The 25,868-nt window shown below is 37.5% G+C and overlaps 1 protein-coding gene across 1 annotated transcript in view; it reads left to right on the top strand.

The window, feature by feature from the left end:
• REC114 (REC114 meiotic recombination protein) overlaps nucleotides 1-25,868 on the top strand; it is an 80,569-nt gene that overhangs the window by 23,379 nt on the left and 31,322 nt on the right. The gene's annotated exons all lie outside the window — the stretch shown is intronic.

Genomic DNA, 25,868 nt, shown 5'->3' with positions numbered 1-25,868 from the left:
GACTTAAACTCAGTCTTTTTGGTTCTAAACCTGGCCCTCAGTCTACTATGTCTCGGTGCCTCTATTATTATTATTGTTGTTGTGGTAAAATTATTTTCATCTTATTCAGTAGAATTCAGATAGAGTCCTGGGTTAAGTCATTATGTTTTTTACACAACTTTTATTTACATCTGATGTTCTGTGGATAAAATAACTGTTTTTTACAGTTGAATCAAAAGATTAATATTTAAGCCTTGCTCCAGGCTCCCAGAAATCATCATTGGTAAAATTCCAATAGCAGATAGTGGATGGGATGAGGGTTGAATAATATGTACTTTAGTTTGTTTCTATGCTTTGGTTTCAATACAGGTTAGTTAGTTGGTGGAATTTTTTGTAGGATATTTTTAGGCCTTTTTTTTTTTTAAACCCTTACCTTATGTCTTACAGTTAATACTGTCTATTGATTCCAAGGCAGAAGAGCAGTAAAGGCTAGATAATGGGGGTTAAGTGACTTGTCCAGGGTCACACAACTGGGATGTATCTGAGGGCAGATTTGAACCTAGGACCTCCTGCCTCTAGGCCTAGCTCTCAGTCCACTGAGCCACCCAGCTTCCCCCAAAATCTAAGTGCCCAATGTGGGGTTTGAACCCGTGACCCTGAGATTAAGAGTCTCATGCGCTACCAACTGAGCTAGCAGGCCTTTAGGTCTTAAATGTAGCATGGGACTTGTCTTTTGCCAGTTCTTAAAAGGTAGTGAGGGGGTAGCTGGGTAGCTCAGTGGATTGAGAGCCAGGCCTAGAGACCAGAGGTCCTAGGTTCAAATCCGGCCTCAGACACTTCCCAACTGTGTGACCCTGGGCAAGTCACTTGACCCCCATTGCCCACCCTTACCACTCTTCTGCCTTGGAGCCAATACACAGTATTGACTCCAAGGTGGAAGGTAAGGGTTTTAAAAGAAAAAAAAAAGGTAGTGAGCTTCTCATATATAATTCTAGCCACCAGGTTGTTTTTTGTCAGGTGTTACTAAGTTACTATGTTGTTGTAGCCTACAGTGATGCAGTGTCTCCCTTGCCTAATTTGCAGTGCTCATTACATCTAGGTACCTAGAGATAACTTTTTTGTCATTTCCTGTAGGAGGATCCTGGTTGTAAGTAGCCATCATAAACTCCTGCCATTGTATGGAATAATGTCTGTTCCAAAAGTGCTTATGTAGGGATGCATTGTGGGAAGATAGTGGAGTAGGGCATGAAGCTTTCTTGCTTCCTAATGAATCCCCCTCCCCCAAACAACCAAAAACAACCCACAGAATCAAAGCTAAAAGTGGCAAAAACAGGCAGGAATCAGGAGTGAAGATGGACAATCTGGGAAAACTAGAGAGGAAGGTTTCTGACTTCCCTGGCCACACTGCCATAGACCCTGGGGGAAGGAATGGAGCACACTGAGTGGAATCCACAAGGTAACCCCTGGGGGCAGGATTAGCAACCACACCCTTTTTGCCTGTATCCCCAAAGATAGCACTGTAATCCCCAGGCAAAAGCCCTCTGTTTGCTATGGCCTTGGCTCTAGAAACTATCACTTGCCCCCAGCTGGGGATTGAAGGAGTGGGCACAGTGAAGTTTCCCAGAACTGGGCCCTGAGGATAGAAGTTCAGGCTTCACTGCTAGTGAAGGAGGGACTTTGCAGACCTAAGGAATGTGGACTACACACCTGCTCTGTCCTGGACTACAATAGTAGGAGAGGAAGAGTAAGGAAGGAGCATGTGCTGGTGAGTATGCTGACTGATCAGCTCCCTGGTTGCTCCTACAGGAGGAGGCATATTGGCTGTGTTTCAGTAGTGAACTGAACTGCCCACAGGCTCTGCTTGGAGCACCTGAGGGCAATCATGGACTGAGGATTGAAGAGGGGAGGACCCAGAATTACATCAGTCCCTGGACTATAAAAATTGAAAAAACTAAATAGGACTCTAGTAATAACAAAGAGAAAAATCCTGAAATCTAAGTTAGCATACCCCCACATAATAGGAACTCTGAGAGTCCAGTAAAAAGCCAATAATTGAATCTATTGGCCTGGCCAATAAAATTAAAAATAAATAAATAAAATGAGCAAGCAAAGGAGAAAGAACCTAACTGTTGATGGCTTTATGGGGATAGAGAAGATCATGGCTCAAATTCATGAGGACAGTGAAGTAAAAACACCTCTTTCAAAAACAGCAAATATAATAAATGGCCATACACACTAAAAATGCCTTTGGAAGATCTTTCAAAAGATCTCAAAAAACAAATGAGAGAAATTGAGGGAAAAAAATAAGAGCAATGCAAGACAATCAAGATAATTATGAAAGAAAGATCATCCAAATGGAAAAAAGATCCAGAAAATCACAGAAGAAAAAATGTATTAGGAATTATAACTGGAGAAGGGGAAGCTAACAATTTCCTAAGAAAACAAGAAACAGTAAGGCAAAATCAAAAGAACAAAATAATAAAAAAGAATATGGAACATCATCTCACAAAAACAATTGACCTGGAAAATAGATCAGAGAGAGACAATATAAGAGTAGTTAGACTGGAAAGTTATGATCAGAAAATGAGTGTAGACACCATACTTCAAGAAATCATCAAGGAAAACTGCCCAGAAATTCTAGAATCAGAGGGTAAAAATAGAAATTGAAAGAATCCACTGATCACCTCAAAGAGACCCAAAGACGAAAATGCACAGGAACATCATTACTTAGTTCCATAGTCCACAGTTTAAAGGTACTACAAGCAACAAGAAAATCCAGTTTAAATATTGCAGAGCTATAGACAGAATAGCACCAAATCTAGCAGTCACAACATTAAAAGAACAATGGACACAGAATATAACATTTTTGTAGAGCAAAAGAACTGGGATTATAACCAAGAATAATTAATGTGTCAAGGAAAGATGAGCATAATTATAAAAAATTCCACATTCAACAAACTAAAGGAGTTTCAATTATACCTGGGGGGAAAACCCCAGAATTCAGCAGAAAATTTATCTACAAGAAACATAGAAAGATAATGAAAGACTAACCATAAGCAACCCCAAAGGTCAAATTGTTTGATTTCTGTGTGGAAAAATGTTATCTATGGCCCCTGGGAATGTCATCATTGCCAGGTATTTTGAAGGAATGTGTATGGATAAAAGACTCAAGGTCAAAGTGAATGGAATGGAATGAGCTAAAATGGTAGAGGAATAAACCAGGAAGAGGTGGGGAGAAATGGCTATCTCATGGAGAATGAATGAGTGGAGGAATAGGCACAGAGAAAGAAAGGAAGGGATTATAGAGGGCTGATAGTACTAGAGCCCTGCTCTCATCAGACCTGGTATAAAGATAGAACAACATACACAATTAGTAGGGTAAAAATCTTAATGTACAGAGAAACAGGAGAGAAGGGGGATTAAGATTAGGGAGGGAGTAGAGAGAGTACATATCAAGAGGTAAGAGGGTAAGGTGAGGGGAGAGGGAGGGACTCTTAGGACAAAATAGAGGAATGATTTTTGGAATCAAACTTATGAAGATGTAGGAAGACAAGGTAGTGGGGATAAGGAAGGGATTTCTGGAAAGGTGGCTAGAATAAGAATTAAAAGGTAAGAGGGAAGAGACAAGGGAGGGACCTTTGGAAAGGTGGACCAATTTGGAACTAGAAGGGCAAAGGGAGGATTTGGGGGGAAGAGTATGAATTACAGAAGTATTAGTCAAAGGAAATTGGACATTTGAGGAGTGATCCATCAGAAAGAAAGGAAGAGGGAGACAAGCAGTGAGGAGGAACAGAGTAGATGGAAATGCACAGCTAGTGCCTATGACATTGAGTATAATGGGATGAGTTGACCCATGGGAATAAAGTGGATAGCAGAATAGATCAAAAATAGGACCTATGTGTTGTTCACAAATTGGGAAAAAATCTTTATAACGAAAAACTCTGACAGGGGTCTAATTACTCAAATATACAAGGAGTTAAACCAATTGTATAAAAAATCAAGCCATTCCCCAATTGATAAATGGGCAAGAGACATAAATAGGCAATTTTCAGGTAAAGAAATCAAAAGTATCAATAAGCACATGAGAAAGTGTTCTAAATCTCTAATAATTCGAGAAATGCAAATCAAAACAACTCTGAGGTATCACCTCACACCTAGCAGATTGGTTAAAATGAAAGAAGGGGAGAGTAATGAATGCTGGAGGGGATGTGACCAAATTGGGACATTAATGCATTGCTGGTGGAGTTGTGAACTGATCCAACCATTCTGGCTGGCAATTTGGAACTATGCCCAAAGGGCTATAAAAGACTGCCTGCCCTTTGATCCAGCCATACCATTGTTGGGTTTGTACCCCAAAGAGATCATAAATAAACAGACTTGTACGAAAATATTTATAGCTGCGCTTTTTGTGGTGGCAAAAAACTGGAAAAGGAGGGTATGTCCTTCAATTGGGGAATGGCTGAACAAATTATGGTATATGCTGGTGATGGAATACTATTGTGCTAAAAGGAATAATAAACTGGAGGAATTCCATGTGAACTGGAAAGACCTCCAGGAATTGATGCAGAGCGAAAGGAGCAGAGCCAGAAGAACATTGTACACAGAGACTCATATACTATGGTAAAATCGAATGTAATGGGCTTCTGTACCAACAACAATGCAATGACCCAGGACAGTTCTGAGGGATTTATGGTAAAGATGCTACCCACTTTCAGAGGAAGAACTGCAGGAGAGGAAACACAGAAAAAAAACAACTGCTTGAACGCATGGGTTAGGGTGGACATCATTGGGGATGTAGACTCGAAACTACCACACCAATGCAACCACCAACAATTTGGAAATAGGTCTTGATCAAGGACACATGACAAAACCAGTGGAAATGTGCGTCGGCCATGGGTGGAGGGGAGTGGGGGGGGGGAAGGGGAAAGTACGAGCATGAATCATGTAACCATGTTAAAAATGAATATTAATAAATGTTTAAATTAAAAAAAATAGAACCTATGTGTTGTTTATAAGATACATACTGAAAATGAGAGAAGTAACATATAGTGCAGGTGAGAGGCTGGAGCAGAATATATTTTGCCACAGCTAATCTAGTTAAAGGGAGGGGAAGCAGTCATGATCTCTGACATTTGGGGCTAAAATGGATATAATTGTAAGGGATAAACAGGGTAACTATATCATGTTGGGGGACGTTACAATAAATAATTATGCATTATCAATATTGGACCTGTAAGCACTAAGAATTATTACATCCAAATTTTTAAAGGAAAAGCTAAATGAGATAACTGTTGGAAATAAATAACAAAATAGCAAAAGCAGTAGACTTTAATTTTCCCCTCTCAAAACTAGATAAATCTAATTTTAAAAATAAACAAGAAAGAATCTAAGAAGATGAATAGAACCTTAGATAAGTTAAATATGATTGCTATCTGGAGAGGCCCCTCCTCCCACACACCTCTACATGAAGTTAATAATAGATCTAAGCCTAAACCTATACATAATCCAAACATAGTTTCTGGTGGGATAGCAGTAGGCTGAGAGAACACAAATATTCTTCATAATTCTTACTTTAATACTCAGCATACTGTGGAAGTAATCCTACGTCCCTGAGGAGTTGTGACACTGGGTTCTACTAGATATGACCAAGCTGGAAAGATTTGGTTTTGGAGAGTAGGGTTCTGGCAGCAGATGTAGTCTGGTTAATCTAGCTAAATGTCTGTTAACTGAGAACCAGATGGGTTAAAGTGATCAAATTAAATGCTGATAAGAATAAGGAGAAACAGGCCTAAAACTTCATTGCTAAAGCAGTTGTGAATTGTTCTTTTATAAAGCAAGATGGAAATATACATTAAGATCTGTAAAGCTGTTATGCTCATTGACCTAGGGATCCCATTACTGAGATTAGCCCCTATGGGCATAATTGAAAGGGTAAAAAGCTGTGTGTATAAAAATATTCTTAGAAGCTTTTTGGTAATGACAAAATAACTGGAAACAATACAAATGAAATGAATGGGAGAAGTGGCTGACCAGATTATGATATTTGAATATAACGGATTGTATTATGTCATTGGAAATGACAAATATTGGAAATAAAAAATTAAGAAAGCATATGAAGAGATGAAAAGAGAAAAAAGAATAAGAATAACAACATACTATGATTACATTTTAAAAATACACAAAATCAAGAGAAAAAAGTATCTACATAAAACAAATTCTAAGAGAATTCAAAAGCAGAGGATGCTGGTTTGAGAGCCAGGTCTAGAGATGGGAGGTCCTGGGTTCAAATCTGACCTCGGACACTTCCCAGCTGTGTGACCCTGGGCAAGTCACTTGACCCCCATTGCCTACCCTTACCACTCTTCTACCTTGGAGCCAAAACACAGTATTGACTCCAAGGTGGAAGGTAAGGGTTTTATTTAAAAAAAAAAAAAAAGCAGAGGATGCTTATATTAGCATACATATATAATTTACATATTTTAAACAAATTGTAAACAATGTGAATTCAAGGTTTTGCACATTTTTAATGCATTTATTTAGTTAAATGTGTTTTGGGCATGGGGGTGACTAGCATGATTTTTTAAAAGGTATTTATATAGGTTTTCAACCTGTCATGTTCCCTAATGAATGTCTGTCAATCATCTTCCTCATTTTTGGTGAGAATGATGGTGGTGGTGGTGACGAAATGTGTAACAGTAAACCCCACCCAATGTGTAACTTTGAAGATGATCAGGAATAAAAGGCATCATGAAATCAGTGTATAGGAGACATGGAAGTTGGGCTTGTCCTGTGACAAGGAGGAATGGCAGGTATATGTAAGGAGATTTTAGTACCTCAGGTGGACCCTGTGTAGGAGGAAATGGACCAGACACACAGGAGGCAAACAGAATTAAGTTGTGATCTGTGTGCTTGGAGCAAATTCCCGCATAATACTAATGGGGCATCTCTCTGTGCCCCTATTTCCTCAGCTCCCCTCTTCAGTTGGTGGAATGAATCTCAGGATTAGGTGAGACTCCCCTAATATTTTTAGGGGGAACCTGAAGGACAGACCCTGGGCATGTCACTGAATCTTTACCTATTTCTTCATTTATAAAATAAGGATCCGAAAAGCACCTACTTCCCAGGGTGGTTGTGAAGATTAAATAAGGTTATATGGGTGAAGTGGTTAGCACAATGCCTGGGCTCATAGCAGGAGCTTGTTCCTCTATCTCCTTAGTCATTTGTTTTTATCCAATAATTAGTGAATTTTATTCTTCTCAAATTAATTAAAGAATTGTTCATACTTAGTTTGTGCTTTTGATTGAGTCATTTGAACTATCTGGACCTTTTGTGATTAATTCAGGTGGGGACCAGAATATCATCCTTATAGGTATATTATTGTTTTGGTCCAGGCCTGTGATTTCATTCAGCTTAGGGAGTTTCTAGTGAGGAAACTCCTCTAATAATGCAGATAGGCCATCCTTTTGCTACTGAAAAAAAATTAAAGATATTGACAGGCACATTAAGAAGTTTTAGTAACTTTCCCAGGATCACAGGCAGTATGTATCTGTCATTTTCATCCTCCAATTGATCCAGTGATCATCATTCATGATCTATTACCCCATCTTCTTATCTTACCAAAATTCATTTGATCAATATAACAAATATATATTAGGTACATACTGTTTACAATACAATCCTTGCTCTCAGGAACTTTACAGTTCTATTAGGAATTGCAAACTTACACACCTGAAATAATTAAAGAATAATACTAAATTTTTGGTTATTACTTATATCAAGGTTATAAAACAACATCCTGTAGGAGATAGGAAACAGCCCACCTTGGAGTCAGAAAGACCTTCTTTTCAATTCATGCCTTTGTCACATATATTAGCTATGGCCATTGGGCCCTGTAGTAGAAAGGCCCCAAATCCTGTATATTAGGGAGAATTATTATGTATTCTGTGTCTGGAGTCTCAGTCAGAGATTCTATCCAGTTTGTTCCTTTTTGCTTCATTCTCCTTATCCTTAGGAATCCCCAGGAATATGTTATTTTCAACGATTCTGGCTTACATTTTGCTATTAAAAAAATCAATTTTGTGGGGCAGCTGGGTAGCTCAGTGAATTGAGAGCCAGGCCTAGAGACGGGAGGTCCTAGGTTCAAATCTGCCCTCAGACACTTCGTGACCCTGGGCAAGTCACTTGACCCACATTGCCTACCCTTACCACTCTTCCACCAAGGAGCCAATACACAGTATTGACTCCAAGATGGGAGGTAAGGGTTTAAAAAAGGCTTTAAAAAATTAATTTTTTATAATGATCCTTTTCCAGCATATGAGGCAATCACCTGTCCACCTGGAGAGGGGTGATAGTTTGATGGACCAAGTCTTAATTAGCTTTTCACCAATAAGGGGATGTTAAAGGGAGAGGCCAAATAATGAGCTCCTAAAATTCTGTTTATTAAGCTGCTTTACCAGAATTCAGGGTCTCTGGACCTTGAGAGGACCATTGGCCTACATGTCACTTTATCAGTTATGATGCTGTTGTAACCAGTAATTGGATATATTAAAAAAACTGATATTTCTTGCTCAAAATCAATCCCTTGAGATAATTTTAATCATAATAATCCTCACTGGAAATTATTTCCTATTCTGGCTTTAGAATATCATTATTGAGCCTCTCCTATTCTTCCCTGGCTGATTTCTACTGAAGCATTTTTTTCTGGGGGATCTTACTAATCTGAAATATGCTTTTTCCAAAATCAAGGATGCATGCCAGCATATATGTAAATTTCCTTCTTCCTTTATCAAAAATTCTAGGAGAGAGTAATCACTTTCCCCAGGGTTCCTATCATTTCTACCCCAGCAGCCAGTTCCTCTTGGATTGTGAAAATCAGACCCCAAATAGAATTTTCCCTTGTTGGTTCCTCTGTCTTTTGAAAGATTCATCACTAAGACAAGCCAAGAAGTTATTAGCCACTTGATTTTGGGTAGCAATTCAAGCAACTGTCTGAATAATTGAATTCCCCATTACCACAATATTATGTCTTTGCAAAGTTTGTGATATTTCCCAAATTCCTCCTCTGTTTCTTCTTTCTCTCCAAGTTTTCTCTGATATTCTCCAGTGATGACAAACTCCCATCTGTTCTCCCTCTTTTGAATGTCATTCAAATGTTCTCCATCATTCTTCCACACCTCCTTTCAATTCCTGTTATTTCTTCATATGAGTTTGCTATTGTTCAGTCATGTCTGACTCTGCGACCCTATTTGGAGTTTTCTTGGCAAACATACAAGAGTGGTTTGCTGTTTCCTTCTCCAGCTCATTTTACAGATGAAGAAACTGAAGGAAATAGGTTTAGTGGTTTGACCAGGATTATACAGCTAATAAGAGTCTGAAGACAGATTTGAATTAACGAAGATGAGTCTTCCTGACTTCAGGCTCAGTATTCTATCCATTGTGTCGCCCAGCTGCCCCTCACATGAGATTGCCTTCTTAATATATGTTAACCCCTGCCTTTTCCCTAGTCCTTTTCTTTTGAATAAGCTAAAACCACCAGAGCCATAGTCTAATTATGGATGTCATCCCACTAAGTTTCAGTGATGCCTCTGGAGTCTGATTTAGCTTTTTGACTTAGGATTTTAGTTCTTGCCATTTAAACTTTGAACATTTATGTGTAGATGTTCAGAGCCATGGGTTTTGCTATTAATTCTTCTTGGATGTTGTCTCCTTTGAATTTCTCCCTAACTCATTTACTGTTTGTTCTTTCTAACTACTGTTCATAATATCTACATTGAGAGGTGGGCATATATAGTATTCTTCTTTCCCCATACTTTTTATTTTAATGCCTACTTTATTAGAATTACAAGACAAATACATTACCACACTTTTTTGTGTATCCTTCATGTCTGACCAGGAGTCTCTCATTGCTTACTTTTAAGAAGTAGTCCAGAAATTTAAATTTCTTCTGAGACACATCTTCTTATCTACATGATAATTTCTGAATCAGTTTTATCTTCTACATTCTTTTTCCAGTGAGGAAAATAATCCCCCCCCCTCCATGGTCTTCAGATTCTTGCCCAAGACTTCCCAATTATTGGCAGTAATTTTTTCTTCTGACAGTGTCATTAAAGCTCATATGAAGTATTAGAAATCAGTAGTTCTTAACAACTTTGAGTTCTGTGAAGTTCTTTAATGTCTTGGATACAAATCACAGGGAGGACAATAGACCTTTCTATTGTTGTCCCCATGCCCATTAGTAAATAATTTCCAACTGTTGCTGTTTTCTTTTTTTCTTCAAAATTTTCTTGGCTAAATCTTGTGCCTGAGAGCATCTAACTATGTCATTCTTTTGAGAACAAGCAGCTTCTTACTATTTAGCATTCACGTCTCTCTTTCATTCCTCTCAGCTTCATTACTGATTCTCAAGAATTTTTTCTCCACTATTTTCCCAGCTGCCTTCTCATCCTAGATTTTTCTATCACTTTGACTCTAAAAAATCTTTCTGCTCTTGTACTCCCTTCTTCTGATTGGCTAGTTCTTTCAGGAAACACCATTTTAAGGAATTGCCCAGGCCAGCGGTGTGTATGCTTCATTCCTCTCCAGGCTCTGCTTCTGACTCTCTGAACTTCTTTTTCCATATGGATGCCTTCTCCTTCTCCCCTCTTCAGTGTCTTTTTATGTGTTATAAATAGAATGTAAGCCTCTTGAGGGCATGGACCTTTCCTCTTTAAGAAGAGTCTTAAATGGGCTCTTAAGCTGTAATTAGCTGCCCTCTTCCTTTCTCCTTTGTTATACTCTTCTCTTAACAGTTATCTGGAAAAGGGTCATCTATCCCCTCCACTATCTCAGATCCTTTTTATTTACTGCCCTTGTTAAAGTTTCCATTTTGTTTCTTTAAAGAACTTTTTGTTTTCTCTCTCTCACTTTAGTGCAGTGGTTCCCAAACTTTTTTGGCCTACCACCCCCTTTCCAGAAAAAATATTACTTAGTGCCCTCTGTCACATACTATCACCACCCCCTTACAGTTATTCACTGCCCCCAAATGCACCTGTGGCCATCACCACTTACCTAGATTGCTGCAGCACCCACTAGGGGGTGGTGGCACCCACTTTGGAAATCACTGCTTTTAGAGATTAGAGAGGCGTTTTTCTGGTCTCTTCACTGTCTCCTTCAGGAAGTAGATCAGCCTACATTTGGAACACAGATAACAGTCATAACCTGTGGTAGAAATTCAAATATTGCACATTTAATACTAGTCACTGCATGATTTTTCCTGTTTCTCATAATAATGTGGTATTTATACCTAATCTTTTGAACTTGGTTAAAACTTGACTTAAATCACCACCTCTTAATGAAAGTTTTATTCAGATTCAACCACAGCCATCTTCCCTTCAACTTGGCACCAGCCTCCTTTCTACTTCACTGATTTGACCTGTCCACCAATCCAATCATTTTGCTTAATCCTATAATTTTGTTCCACTTTTGTTTTCTGTCTTGTCATCCACCTTTTAGGTTCTACTCCCTAATTCTCCTTGATCCTCTTTACTCTTCTTAGATCTGTGGTAATCTTTGATTTTGCTTCTCTTTCAACCCAGAAGTAGAATATGGATTGCTGTTTGTTCCTGTAGATTTTTCCTTCAAATCTTCCTCAATCTCTCCCAAACTTATCAAATTTCTCCTACCTAAATTCCAACTCTTAAAACCCTCCAACTTACCTCCATAATGTCCTGATTATTTTATTCAAGTCTTCCTCTTGACTTACATTTCTCTCAACACATTCTCCCAAAGAAGTAGAAAGTAGGAAATGTTATTTGCATAGAGATATTAACTAAACACATAAAACACATAAGAGTTAATAAGGTAATTAAGTGGGAGAAAAAGGAAAAAGGGGAAGGAAGAAGGGGAAGGGAGTGGAGAAGGAAGAAAAGGGAGGAGAAAAGGGCAAGGGGAGGAGAATGAAGAAGTGGGGCAGGAGGAGGAGGATCATCCATGATAGAGCCTGGGACATATACTCAGAGCTAGTGGGAATGACATGAAAAATGATCCAGCAAAGGATACTGAAGAGAGGTCATACAGGTAGGAGGAGCCCTCAGAGAGAAGAGTACCATGAAAACTCAGGAGGGGGCATTCACCAGTATCGGTCAGGAAGGGTGAGGATAGAGGAAAGGCTATTTGGCAATGAAGAAGATTTTGGTGATATTGGAGAACTGAGCCACTTTTGCAGAGCTATGTTTTTAATTTTGAATGCTACATTTAAGGAAGAACATCAATAAACTGATGAATTCAGAAAATGGCAATAAGAATGGTGAGATGTCTTAAATCTTGCCATAAGATGATGAGTTGAAGAAATTTGGGACATTTAGTGTATAGAAGAGAAGCTCTCTTCAGGTATCTTAAGGACTTTTACAAGGTAGAGGAATTAGGTTTTTTCTGTGTGGCTCCAGAACATGGAACAAGAAATAATAAATTATAAGACAGGCAAAATTAGATATAAGGAAAATCTTACTAAAAGTTGAAACTATCAAATAGTAGAATGGGTTGTCTTGGTTGATAGTGAGTTCTGCTTAACTAGAAGTCTTCAAGGAAAGGCCAAATGACAATTTATCAGGCATGTTGCGGAGGATTTCTTTTTTGGAGTATTGGTTGGATCAGATAATTTCTGTAAATTTCTTTCCAATTTCAAGGTTCTATGACTGTTTCTTCTCCACCAGTATTAAGGCACTGTGTTTTAAAATCAACAGACATGAAAAGATTATTTATATCTCTTTCCTATGAACAATTCCCCAAATCTCAAGAAAAGTAAGCAGAATAGTATTGTGTAAGAGATAGAATTCATTAAAACACATCATGAACTTCTGATGTTAGTGATCTTTTAAAAAAAATTGGTCAAAATTAAATGATTAAAAATTATCTAAAACATTTTATTAATAATTGTAAAAATTAGCTCCAGATAACATTTTATCTATAGAAAGGAAGGTAAGATCTTTTTTTTTTTTTAGATTTTGAGTTCTTTTTAAATTTTCTTTCTTTTTCTTTCTTTTCTTTTTTATTATTTTTTTATTTAGTTTTTAAAATATTTTTAGTTTTTTCTTTTTCTTGATTAATTTTTCATTTTTAGAAAAATAAATCTATACTAAGGAACTGTTAAGAAAGATGATATAAAGAATGGACTGAAATACCATATCAACACAGCCTTAGGCTTCTAAGCATTCAGAACTTCTCAGTGCTCAAACTTGGTGGAAAACCAAATTTGTAGGCTATGTAAGATGAAGTTGCTTGAGAAACTTGGGATCTTCAACTTTATTGATATTATAAATTGTTTTCTTCCCACAAAGGCTTTTGATAATTTATCAGGCATGTTATAGAAAAATTATTTTGGGGGGTATAGGTTAGTATTTTAATATTTCCAGAGAGGATATCAAATATATAGCAGTTTTTTATTCTGAACAAACTGAAAAAAATAATTCTTAGACAAGGGCATCATTTCTAAACAGATTACAAGGGCCTTAGGCACAAAACTGGGCAGCATTTGCTCTCAGTAAAAACACATCCCCTTAAGAAAATGAACTATATTCATGAATTAAATAAAGTATTCACTGCTTTAGTAATGTGCTGTGTCTTTACACCTGCCTTCCTGATTACCTGATGAACCATTTATATTACAGAATAGTATGTGCATCAATTAATCTTTTTGCTTTTGCTAAGCCAACAAGCTTTTGATTCTCCAAAATTTGGAAAGGATGAGAAAAGTAGACTCAGAATCATAAAACACTAGGCTTCTGTTTATGTCTCTTAAATGCAAATCTAATGAACATTTTTACATGATTACTGTGTATAAAATGCATTGGGCACACTATGTTAGATTACATTAGTGTTAGGGGCTGTTCTGCCATATGACTGACATATATTGAATTTATAATCCACCTGAACTCTTAGGTAAATCTCACATAAATTGTTGCATAGATACAACCTGTTATATATAGACTGGGGTTTTTTTCCAACCCAGTATTTTACATTTATTACAATTAGAATTCATCTGATTAGATTTGGACCATTTTTAGTCTGTCAAAATCTCTTTGGACTGTTTCTGCCGTTCCATGTATTAGCTATTATGCTTCCCCACTTCATGATATCCACAAATTTGGTAAAAGTACCATTCGTGCTTGTCTAGGTAATAAAAATGTCTAAGAGGAAGGCAGTAGAGGCTTCCCTGAAGGTTGACATTGATTCAAATAACCAGTGTTCTTGAGGCCTGCTCACTCAACTAGAAAAGCCCTCTGCACCCATCCAATTGTACTATCATAATCTACGTCTCTCCATCCTACATACAAGGATCTCAGAAGACTCAGATGCCTTGCTGACGTTTAGACATCCTATTCTCAGGGCATTCCACTGTTTGACTTAGTAAAACCCTGTCAAAAATGAAGTTAATATGGCAAGAATTGTTCTTAATAAATTCTTACTGATTCAATGATCTCTTCTTTACTTGGTAAATTCTCATATAATTCTCTCTACTTTAATAATCCCTTCTAGAATTTTACTAAGGATTGACATTTCTCTCTGTGACCCATAAATTTAATATTATACTTGCTATTATTGTTTTTTCTATTCAAAACAGTCATCTTGTTCTAGTTAAGATGGCATTGTGACGGGACATAAAGGAACCTAGATTCCCCACAAATAGGCAGCAAAACTCTGAAAAGAGAATAATGATAAAACCAGTGAAAACCATTTTAAAATGCCTCCATCCAGCCCAGGACAGGAGGATTTCCAGAACCCTGTGGGTGGAAGATGGAGCCTGCAAACAGCCTAGAACCACAGCACAAGCTGAATGCATTGGAACCCAGCAGGCAGCTAAAGCCTTGCTCAGAGAAGGCCCAGGCGATTCACATGTGGGCAGTGCAGTGTCCAGGCAGCATTGCCAGTGTGGCCTCAAGCAGCAAGAGACTAGGTGGGCGCCCAAAGAGCCCACACCAAGCTCACACCTGGGAAAACTACGCCTGGGCAGTGGCAGGAGGCAGCGGGTGGTCATGTCAGCAGCCAGGCAGCTTGCACCAACACCGGGACAGCGGAGAGAGCCAGGGAGGAGAGCGCCAGAGAGTGGGAGGAGGCCTGCCGTCCATGCAGCCCAGGGACCTTGGGAGCCTGCCAGGACCAGAGCAGAGAGTGGTCACTTCTGCAGTGCGTCCTGGATGAGGAGGACACAAAGAAGGAGCTTGTGCCTAATTCAGACCCCCGGGAGACTGAGCCAGGACCCAGGGCTTCCCAGAGAGGGGAGGGCTGGAGCCCAGCAGTGATGGCGAACCTTTAGAGACTGTGTGCCGTGCCCCTCCCCCATCGAGTGCTGGGCGTGCCTCCCTCTCCCCCCCCCCCAGCTCCCGTTGGGCCGCTGGATGGAAGGGGGGGTGGTGAAGTGAGGAATGTCCTCAGTGCAGATGAAGAAGGGGAGGGGGGTGACTTGAGGGGTCTGCTGCCTGTGAGCCGCCCCCCACCCTACCCCTAAGTGCTCCCATTGGGCTGCTGGGCAGAGGGGTGGGGGATGTGAAGAATGTCATCAGGGGTTGTGGAGAGGGGGAGGGGAGCAGCTCCGCCCAAGATCTCTGCCTTTCTAGTAATGAACCCGGGGCTTGGGGGCAGCACGTGTGCCCACAGAGCTCTGCGTGCCATCTTTGGCACCTGTGCCGTAGGTTCACCATCACTGTCCTGCACAAAGAGAGAATGGGAGGCTGTTCCCCCAGGCCTCTCTCCTTCGTCCCAGGGACTCTGACACCTCGTCTTTGAGCCTTCAAACCCCATCCCCGTCTCCTACTGATTGCTGTTCCTTTTAGCCCCCCTCCAGTGTCCCCCCAAGCATGGCCTTTGCCTTAAGTCTTTAACTTTCCTGTCCCGTCCATGTTCTGGCCCTCCTTGTGCCGCGGCCGCTGCGTGCTAGCAGTCCCAGCCTCAGCCGCGCGTTCCCTGATGCCTCCCCGTCAGCTCCTCATTTCCACTCCCCAAGTGCTCTCTCCACCCCATTACCCAGCAGCCTCTCCTCCTGTGAGCATCCCTGTATGGCTACCCCCAGGGGAAATTCTGGTGGCTCTTTTCTCAATGGGGAAGTGCCTGACTCCCAGGCTTTCTCCCTTCCCCAACTTCTGCCCTCACATTCTCTAGAGAAGTGATGGACAAACTATGGGCCGCAGGCCAGATGCACCTCCCCCCCAAATGCCAGCCATGTGACATTAGATGGGCAAACTTTTTAAAGAGGAGCCAAAGGAAAGGAAATGCTCATCTGTCAGTCTGTTTCTAAGGCTACTCTTTTGAAGTTTCATTGTATTGTATCCTACTCATTGTATTCGTCAGATTAGGAATAATGTCCCACAGCCGGACAGAACATTTCAGGGGGCCCCATCTGGCCCGCGGGTGGTAGTTTGTCCATCACTGCTTTAGAGGAATTCAACATAGGAATTGGTGATCCTGAAACCCCTCCAGCTGCACTTTCCCAACTTACTAATTTCTTGTGACCCAGACACTCAGTAAATTTATGTTTTTGATTTACTTAGGTAGCTAGATGGCTCGGGGACAGAGCCATGGACTTGGGCTCAGGAAGACCCGAGTTCAAATCCAGCCTCAAATACTCACCAGCTCTGTGAACCTGGCAAGTCACTTAACCTCTGTTTGCCTTAATCCACTAGAAAAGGAAATGGTCAGCCACTCTAGTATCTTTGCCAAGAAAACCCCACAGACGGTGTTGGCATGCTGGGGTCCAGGCGGTCACAGAGTAGGAAACGACTGAATGACAGAACAAAAACAAAAAATGAAAATCCCAATCTAGGAACCGTAGGAGATAGAAAGGCCGAACTATAATAAAGAAATGCTGCAGCTTGAGAAAAGCCCAAGAAGAAAGCTCTGAAGAAAATAACTTCACAACATCTCAGAGAAAAAAATGAATTAGCCATAAAGATTGCACAAATAATGAAAGAAATTAAGACAGACATTCAAAGTGTAATTTTTAAGTGAAATGAAAGCTATGGAGGAAAGGAGGGGGGGTTATTCATATAACATAATTTGTTCAACCATTTCCCAATGGTTGGAAGATTTAAGAATTCTGCTTTATGAAATGACCAGCTGTGACTTCAGAGAATAAATTTAAGATGTAGAATGAAGCATACATTTTTGCTCATGGCCAATGTGGGAATTTTGTGTTACTTGACTCTGCATATTTGTCACATGAGTTTTTTCTTCTTTCTTTTTCCCCAGTACTTTTAAGCATTTATTGAGTATACACTGCTTAAGTGCTTTACAATTATTATCTCATTTGATCCTCACAATAATGCAGTAGATACTATTATTATCCCCATTTTACAGATGAGGAGACGAAGGCAAGCATAGTTAAATGACTTGACCAGGATCACACAGTCTGAAGCTGGATTTGAATTCAGGTCTTACTGCAAGCCCAGATACAAAATTGTTTCACAGAAAAATATTTCAGGCAGTCAAAAGAAAGAGTTGAAGTTACCAAGGAACATAAATAGCCAGAATCTCACGATTTTTGTGATGGTAATGTCGATGAGCACCCTTCAACATCCAATGAGACAGTGATCCTCGTTTGCCCTATAACTAACTGGAAATTGCATCTTTTAATATGACACCAGTTTTCAGCACTGATATTAGTGATTTCATATCATTTCATACATCCGATTGCTGATTTAGATAGAAATTAAGGTTGTAAAAGCCATGGGGATTTTTTGTTTTGTTTTGTCTTTTCTTTTCTGTAAAACAAAATGATTTGTTGATAGTGATATGTATAAGATTCAAGGCAAGTAACCCTTGGGGAATCAGGTCTACTGCTGTCATTGTTGGGAATCCTGTATATGTCAAACTTATTTTTACAAATGTAAAAATACCTTTATAAATATATATATGTTTATGTATATATAATGTATATGCATATGTATATTATATATACAAAAATGTATATACAAATATATATACATTCCTTTATTCAGTGATCACCAGATTGATGTTATGTAGTGAAATATTTGTAGGCTGATTTCAGAACTGAAATAAGATATTGTGAAAATTAAAGCTTAATAAATATTTACTGATGGGTAAAGGACCACAAAAAGGCAAAAAATAAAGACTTAATAAAAAATGACAGTATAATTTTAAAGGGAGGAAATGACTTCTAATAAAATGGGAAACTTTCAGGTATTCCAAGGCTCTGTAGAAGCTTTCAGATGTAAAACAGAATTTAAGAGCAAACTACAAAGAAAAATAATAATTTTGAGCATTCAGTAAGTGGTACAGATAATGAACTGTTTATATTTCTTTTTTCTTACTTTAAAAATGTTTATTTTCTCATATATTTATGACATATCTTTCTCACTGCTTCTCTTCAACAACAATAAAAAGAAATAGAAAAAGAAAACTCTTAATCATAAATAGGCATAGCCCAGAAAAAAAAATTCCTACATTGATCATGCCCCCAAAATATGTTTCTCTATTTATTTTAAGTTCATCACTTCTCTGGCAGGAGGTAAATGGCATACTTACATTTACTCTTCTGGGCTCATGTTTTATCCTTGTATTTTTAAATATAATTATTGTGTATAAATTATTTTTCTAGTTTTCACTTTCTTCTGCATTACTTTATTGAAGTCTTTTATTTCATAATTTCTTATAACGTAATATTTTTTCATGTGCTATTTATTATTTGTCTACTTTTTCTCTAGTTGGTTGCTATCTTATGTTCAAATTTTTGACCACTATGAAAAGAGATGCTAATTTTTTTGTAAATATAGGTCTTTTTTCTCATTCTTTGATCTCTTTGTAAGATAGGCCTACTAATGGATTCATAGTCATTGGTTTGTTCTTTCTGTGGTTAATAAAAGCATTTAAAGATAGAAAATTCCCCTAAGAACTGCTTTAGCTGGATGCCAAACATTTTGGTAATTTTCTTAGATGAAATTTTCTATTTCTATAATTTATTCTTTGACCCACCAATTCTTTAAATTATGTTATTTGGTTTTCAACTTTTAATTCTTTAAGGGACTTTTTAAAAAAAAAATATTTATTGAATTGTGATTAGCAAATGATATGTTCAGTGTTTTTGTTTTCCTACATCTGGAAAGTCAGTTTCTATAAAGTTGTCATGTACATTCTAAAAGTATATAAATTCTTTTTAAGCTTAATCATTTTTCTCGTTTATCTTTTGCTGTTTTTTTCCTTGCATATTTTTCTTGTTTATCTCTTAGATTTGTACGGTTCTGAAAAGGGTAAATTAAGGTCTCTGCACTATTAAATTTGTATGATTACGTCTGTTTTGATTAACTTTCTTCAGGTATATGCTAAGTGTTGATATTGATTCATTATTTAGGATACCTTTAAATGTAGTGTAATTTATTTGCTTATTTATTTTTGTCATGCCCATATTTATTATAGCCTTACCTGAAATCCTATTGCTTTTTCTTTGAGTTCAGTTAAAGCCTCTGTGAATCTTTGAATTCCAAGTATGTTTCAGTAAACAACATATTGTCAAATTCTGTTTTCTAATCCATTTGGCCAGTCTTTTCTGTTTTAAGGATGAGTTCACCCTATTCAGCTTTGTGATTATAAATTATTAAATGTGTTCTCACTGTCCTGCCTTCTTTTACTTTTTTCTCACTTTGCTCTTAGTCCCCTCTTTACAAGTTAGTTGCTGAAAGAGAGGATGTTTAGCTGACATTTGTGATCTGTAAATGAAATGGCCTGTTTCCTTTTTTGCTTCAGCTCTTCTTTTTTCCTTTCCCTGCCCTTGCATTCCAGTTTTTCCTTTTCAATTATGTCTAACTCTGTGGTCCTATTTGGAATTTTCTTGGCAAAGATACTGGAGTCATTTGCCGTTTTTTTTCTCCAGCTCATTTTACAGATAAGGAACTGAGACAAACAAGTTTAAGTGACTTGCCCAGGGTCATAAAACTAGTAAGTTTTAAAACTAGTAAAATGTATTTGTGATATAATAACCATAAGGCTGTATTTGACCTCTCTTGTTTCTTACTCCTGAACCAACATCCCCAGTTGATTCTGACATCTATTCCTGCTCTATATGCATGATCATATGATTTTCTCTGACAGTTTCCAAGGCCAAAAAAAACCCCATTATTTTTTTTTATCAGAGTTTCTGGCGAAGAAAAACATAATTTAATCTTAGTATAAAGTATTTAGTTTCTGAATCGAAAATCTGTGATATGACTTTAGGTCTTTTTGTCCCAGATTTACTAGTACAATTCAGATTTCCTGAAGAACTGGAAATTGTTTTCCTTAGTCTTTCAGATAGAAGATCCTCCTTGTGGTGGTGGTTTTTTCTTCCAGAAAGCATGCTGTTTTGGAAAGCATCTCCTATTGAATAGCCAACACTTGCTCCAGGAGCTCTCAGATTCATGAGTTCAACTGCTTAGACTGGAAACATCTATTTTTCAAAATCACTGGAGGGCAGCTGGGTAGCTCAGTGGATTGAGAGCCAGGCGTAGAGACAGGAGGTCCTGGGTTCAAATCCGGCCTCAGACACTTTCCAGCTGTGTGACTCTGGGCAAGTCACTTGACCCCCACTGCCTAGCCCTGTAACAAATAAAAAAAAATTAATATAGAAGGATATATAAAGATATTAGGGTTTGAAAAAAAAATAAAAATTCTTTAAAAAAAATCACTGGTCTTTGGCTTGTGCTCAGAGGGGAAAATGAGGCAGGAGACATATAGGAGCTCAAGGTCCCACCTCAGGCCTGCCTAGGCAAGCACATGCCTTTTCTCATTTGCTTATGCTGTGAGCTGCTACTGATGGCAGGGAAAGGAGAAGAGAGTAATCTCCTTATCCTTGCTCTAAATCCAGAGAGATCCCTTAAAGAGAAAGGCCTAAATGAAAGATGGAACCATTCCTCCTACTACTTATGTAGAGCAAAGAGGACCTTCCACAGTTCTGTCTGTGTGTCTGTCTGTCTCTATCTTTGTCTCTGTCTCCGTGTGTATGTGGGTCTGTCTGTCTCTCTCACATTACAACCAATTAGGAATTACTATATTATCCCACCAAAGTTCGTGCCTCTCAGCAGTGGGCCAGTGTGAATATTTAGCTCTAAGGGAGGTGCTCCAGTCCAAGTTCCCTTGATAACTTTTTTGACAGAAGCAATCCTTCACCTTGCTTGGTACATTTAAGTAAGGCTTTTCCCATTTATTTTAAGCTAATTCACAGCATATTTTTGGTAATTCAAATCATGTATTGTTTAGGAAGGTTTGGAAGAAATTTCAATTTTTGTGTTTATATGTTTAATTTTAAAATGCAGGTTCTGACCTGGTTTTGACAGGGAAGATGAATCACCAAGACACGTAGGCTACCAATCTCTGGATCCTAGAGACTTCCTCAACCCCAATAGGGATGGTGATTGCTTAATTTTAAGCATGCCTCCAATGCAATAATGCCTCCAAAATAAGGCAAATTAAAAATAGATAAGCTGAAATCAAACAGATGACCTTGGAAATTAACTAAGACTAGAAAAGGGTGCAGCAGGTGTTGTTCCCCCTTTCTTTCTAGTTCAAAAATGCAGTGCTCCACAGAGCGTGAATCAGCGTTTGGAGACTGCTAAAGAGACGAGTGAAAATCAGACAGAGACCAGTGAAACCTCTGTGCCAGGAGTATTTATTTCCCTGTTTAAGCCATTCACAACAGGTACGTGGCGTCTTTGATGGGCCGGGCTGCGACTTCCCTCGTGAAACTAGCCTCGTGCTGAGGGAGCTGAAGCGTCCCCTCGTTTACACTTGAGTACAAATATGCATGCACAGGGTTTTGGTAAAGTGGATGTCCTGGTGGCAGAGACAGAAGATATGATAGGAAATAGACTGAAATGGACAGAGCGGCAAAAGAAATTTCTTCTCTTGTTCTCCAGCTGTTGCTGAAGGCCATCTTCAAAAACACAAGACTCCCTCCCTGTTCAGCTTTTTAATGTAAAACTTCCGGCCCACCAACTCCTGGTGCCAAGTGATGACCAACTAATTTGTGTTTACTCATGTGCAATGTCTGATGTTAATTCCTAATTGATTATATATAACAGGATGATTTATGGACTTTCTTGATAATAGTACTCAAGACATTTCTTTTACTTAGGTTGATTTGGGGTACTAGGTTTATCTGTGAGCAAGGCTAAGTTCATCTTTGTTCTTCAGGGGAATAGAATAAAATGTATTAATACGAAAAACAATACATTTCTTCACTAGTTTTACTTGGATGTGGCAAGAAACGAAATGCATATTTATTTACAGTGGTTATCATATTTAAATATTTTGTTTTAATTTTTATGTTTTCATAATTTATATAACATATAATTTATATAATAAAAATAATTTTAAATATTAAATATTTAAAGCAGTTAGAATTGTTTTTAAAAAATGGTGAACCAGGAAAGCTTTTTGAATCTAACAATGCCTGTACTGCTTTTATATTTGTCACAAGAGCCATCCGCAGTGTTCTTAACAGTGGAAAGAAGAAAGCCTGAATGGGAGCCTATAGTTGCCCCTTTGCAAAGGGATAGACAGAGTGAAGACAGGAAGTAAAACCATTGAGACAAAGACAAAAGTAAAAAGAGGTGCAGGTGGTAGGAAGCGGTGTCACTAATTGCTTCAGATTATATTACAGTTCAAAATTCTAGAACCATTGCTGCCCTCTATCATTTTATTTTTGGCCCTCTTTTTTATAGAATAGGAAAGAATTAATAGATGTTTACAGTTCTATCTTTTGCATCTCAGCATCCACTTGCCCACATAGTCACATCCAGTCTATAAATGCCAACTTCATGTAGGTTTACAATACTCCCTTGGTAGCAAATGACTTCACTACACAATATAAAGTATGAAGTAATTAACAGTTGAACCAAATCACTTTTTTTACTCAGCTTAAAACAAAGCTGGCTGTTTCTAGAAATAAACTAATATCAAACTTTTGCTTCTTAGTATTTTACTATCAGATCTTTTTTTCATGTAAAGAAGGTTTATTGTATTAATAGGTGTTTGTCTTTCTTTTTCACATGAATTTCTATCATTGCTCTTTTATTTTTAACTTTTTTTGTTATGAACTTGATAATATCAACATATATGAACATTTCTTTATACAAAGAACAGAAAAATCGATGATATATAAACCTATAAATCCCCACATGTACAATGACTTTGAGTTCCTCCCTTAGATTGTGAGCAACATCAGGGTACATATAAGTGCTTAAGAAATGCATTTTGACTTTTAAAAAATGCTTTCCCCAGTTCTTTGTGTCTACTGTTACAGCATTTCAAGATTGCATTAAGAAGAAACTTTATGGTGTACAGATCTTATTGTTACACAGAATCCCAGAATTTCAATTGTAAGGGATTTCGATGGCCATGGAGTCCAAACCACACTTGGAAAAGAAAAATCTTTCCTGCCATGTACTTAACAAATGATCATCCAGACTTTGCTTGAAAATCTCCTGTGAGGGAGAACCTATTACTTGGCAACATATCCCATTCCACTCGACAGCTATAATTATTAGGAATTTTTCTTGATGTCAGATTTAGATTTGCTTCTTTGCATGTTCTGCTTATTGCCGCTAATTTTGAGCTCTGGCTGGCTAAAAAAATATAGTGTTTGCAACTGATTTTTTATCATACTTGTTTTCTGATCATAATCAATGATAGAAACTATAAAGAACAGGACTCTGAGTAAGACTTTTTTTTAACTCTTTAACCTTATCGTTTTTTTAGTTCAGCTTTTAATTCCCCTCAGAATTGTCTGAACCTATGGGCTAAACATAACACATCTAATCTCTCTTCCATATCAGGCCTTTAAATACAGGAAGATAACTAACACATCCTTCCTGAGTCTTCTCCAGGCTAAACATCTTTGATTCTTTATGCCAGGTTTCATATGGCATGAATTTGAAACATGTCATCATTCATTTTACCCTCCTCTAGACATTCTACAGTTTATCAGTATCCTTCTTAAATGTCACACACAACTATACACAGATGTAATCCAACTCAGATAGAGTACAAATGGTATTTTCACTCCTCCCATCTTCTGTTTGTGAAGTCAATTCTAAAAAAAACTATTGTGAAGACAACATTTATCCTTATGAAAATTTGCCTTATTAAATTTGGTTCAGTGTTCTAATTCTGTCAAGACCTTTTTGGATCTTGACTATTATTAAGTAGGTTAGCTGCTCCTCTCAACTTCTTATCATCTTCATTTTGATGAGTTTCTCAACTACACCTTTATCTGAGGCATTAATTAATATAAACTAATTCTAAACTAGATTCCTTTTGGGTTAATTTTCTCATCTTTTTCAATATTTTTTCTTAGTTTCTAGTAAATAACAGAAACTAAAGGCAAATAAATCCTTTACATTTCTGATCTGACTAAAAGTTATGTTTTTTTGAAAATGAGTGAGAGAGTTCTAGAAGTATTTAATAAGCAAGTATCTTGGCCCCTTACATTTAAGTAAAGCAAATATTGAGAAGAAAATAAAATTTAAATAAAAGGTATATTCTTTGAATTGATTTTTTAAAAATTTGTTTTCTGGTAATGAGAGATGGTGAAAATTGAAAAATAGTATTCTCTGAATAAGGTTATTTTCTACTTTGCCCTTTTTTTTGATTATGCTTTTAATGTCTCTTAGTATTGTTTGCACTATACCAAAATAGCAAAAGGTAGCATTATACACAGCTCAGCTGGTTCGTTGCACCATGTTATAATTACAACCACTTGTGATATCTAAAAATTAAAACTTTAAAAATATGCCTGTAGTGTTGTTAGAACATGGTGGAAAGTGCCACTAGAAGTGAATGCATGAGGCAGTACTATATTTAATAATTTAGGAAATAGACCAGAAATTGAATTTAAGTGTGAATAATGTTGATGGGGTAGTTTGTGTCAGAATCAGATTAATTCAACTATGTGTATTTCTGTACTTTAAGAAAAAATGAAATAAAATCCTTTGTAAGAATATAGTACAATTACATTAGTAAATCTTCCATGTAAATATATGGGCAGACTGGTTTTTAAAAACATATTCTTCATGCCAGAAAGCTACTAACTACAACAACTACTAACACATCAACTTTCTAGGCAGGAAAAGAGGCAAGAGAGTATGGTGTCACACAGAGAAAAGGATTTACATGTCTAGGAAATATTGATGAAAAAATATGAATACATATATGCATATGTATGCACTGATTATAATACTTTGTACACTTACCAGGGTTATAGCAGTCATTGTTTCATTGATTGGCTCACATTTTGATGTTCTCAGTAATGAGAATATTTTGTAGCTCAAATTTTGGTGTTTACTTTGGACAATTATTGTGCGCACCACATTAGAACACTCACAAGAGATTAGGGTGTGTGTGTGTGTGTGTGTGTGTGTGTGTGTGTGTGTGTGTGTGTGTGTGTGTTTCTATGGGTTAAGAGCTTCTAATAAAAAATTGGGACTATGTTGAGCATATTCCTATATTACCAAATTTTTAAAGTCCTTTTGTACTTCTACAGGAGGATATTGTGACCTACATTCTTTTCTAATTTTATTTACAATTATATCTTGTGAAATTTATTAAATTTTGAGTGAAATGTGGAAGTAATCAAGAGTTGGCAGAACTGCTTCTTAATTCATTAACTTAAAAAAATAAAAGTAAAACTGAGTTTAAGAAGTTAAGATTTCTAGAGAAAGTTTTGCTATATTATCCTATGTGGAGTACATTTAGTTGTTCTTGGTTTTTTGTTGTTTTTAATATAAATTTTCATTAAGTGGCTTTTGCTTTTACACCTACATTTCCCAGTATACCTCCTCTGCCCATCCCCAGAGAGACAAAGTAATTAAAAAAAAAAAAAAAAAGGGCTACAATAGTTCAGCAAAACTTAACCAATACAACAAAAAGTTTGA

The sequence above is a fragment of the Gracilinanus agilis genome, chromosome 2 (genome assembly GCF_016433145.1).
Source record: "Gracilinanus agilis isolate LMUSP501 chromosome 2, AgileGrace, whole genome shotgun sequence".
In the NCBI taxonomy this organism is placed as follows: Eukaryota; Metazoa; Chordata; class Mammalia; order Didelphimorphia; family Didelphidae; genus Gracilinanus; species Gracilinanus agilis.
This window is presented reverse-complemented; position numbering and strand designations above follow the sequence as displayed.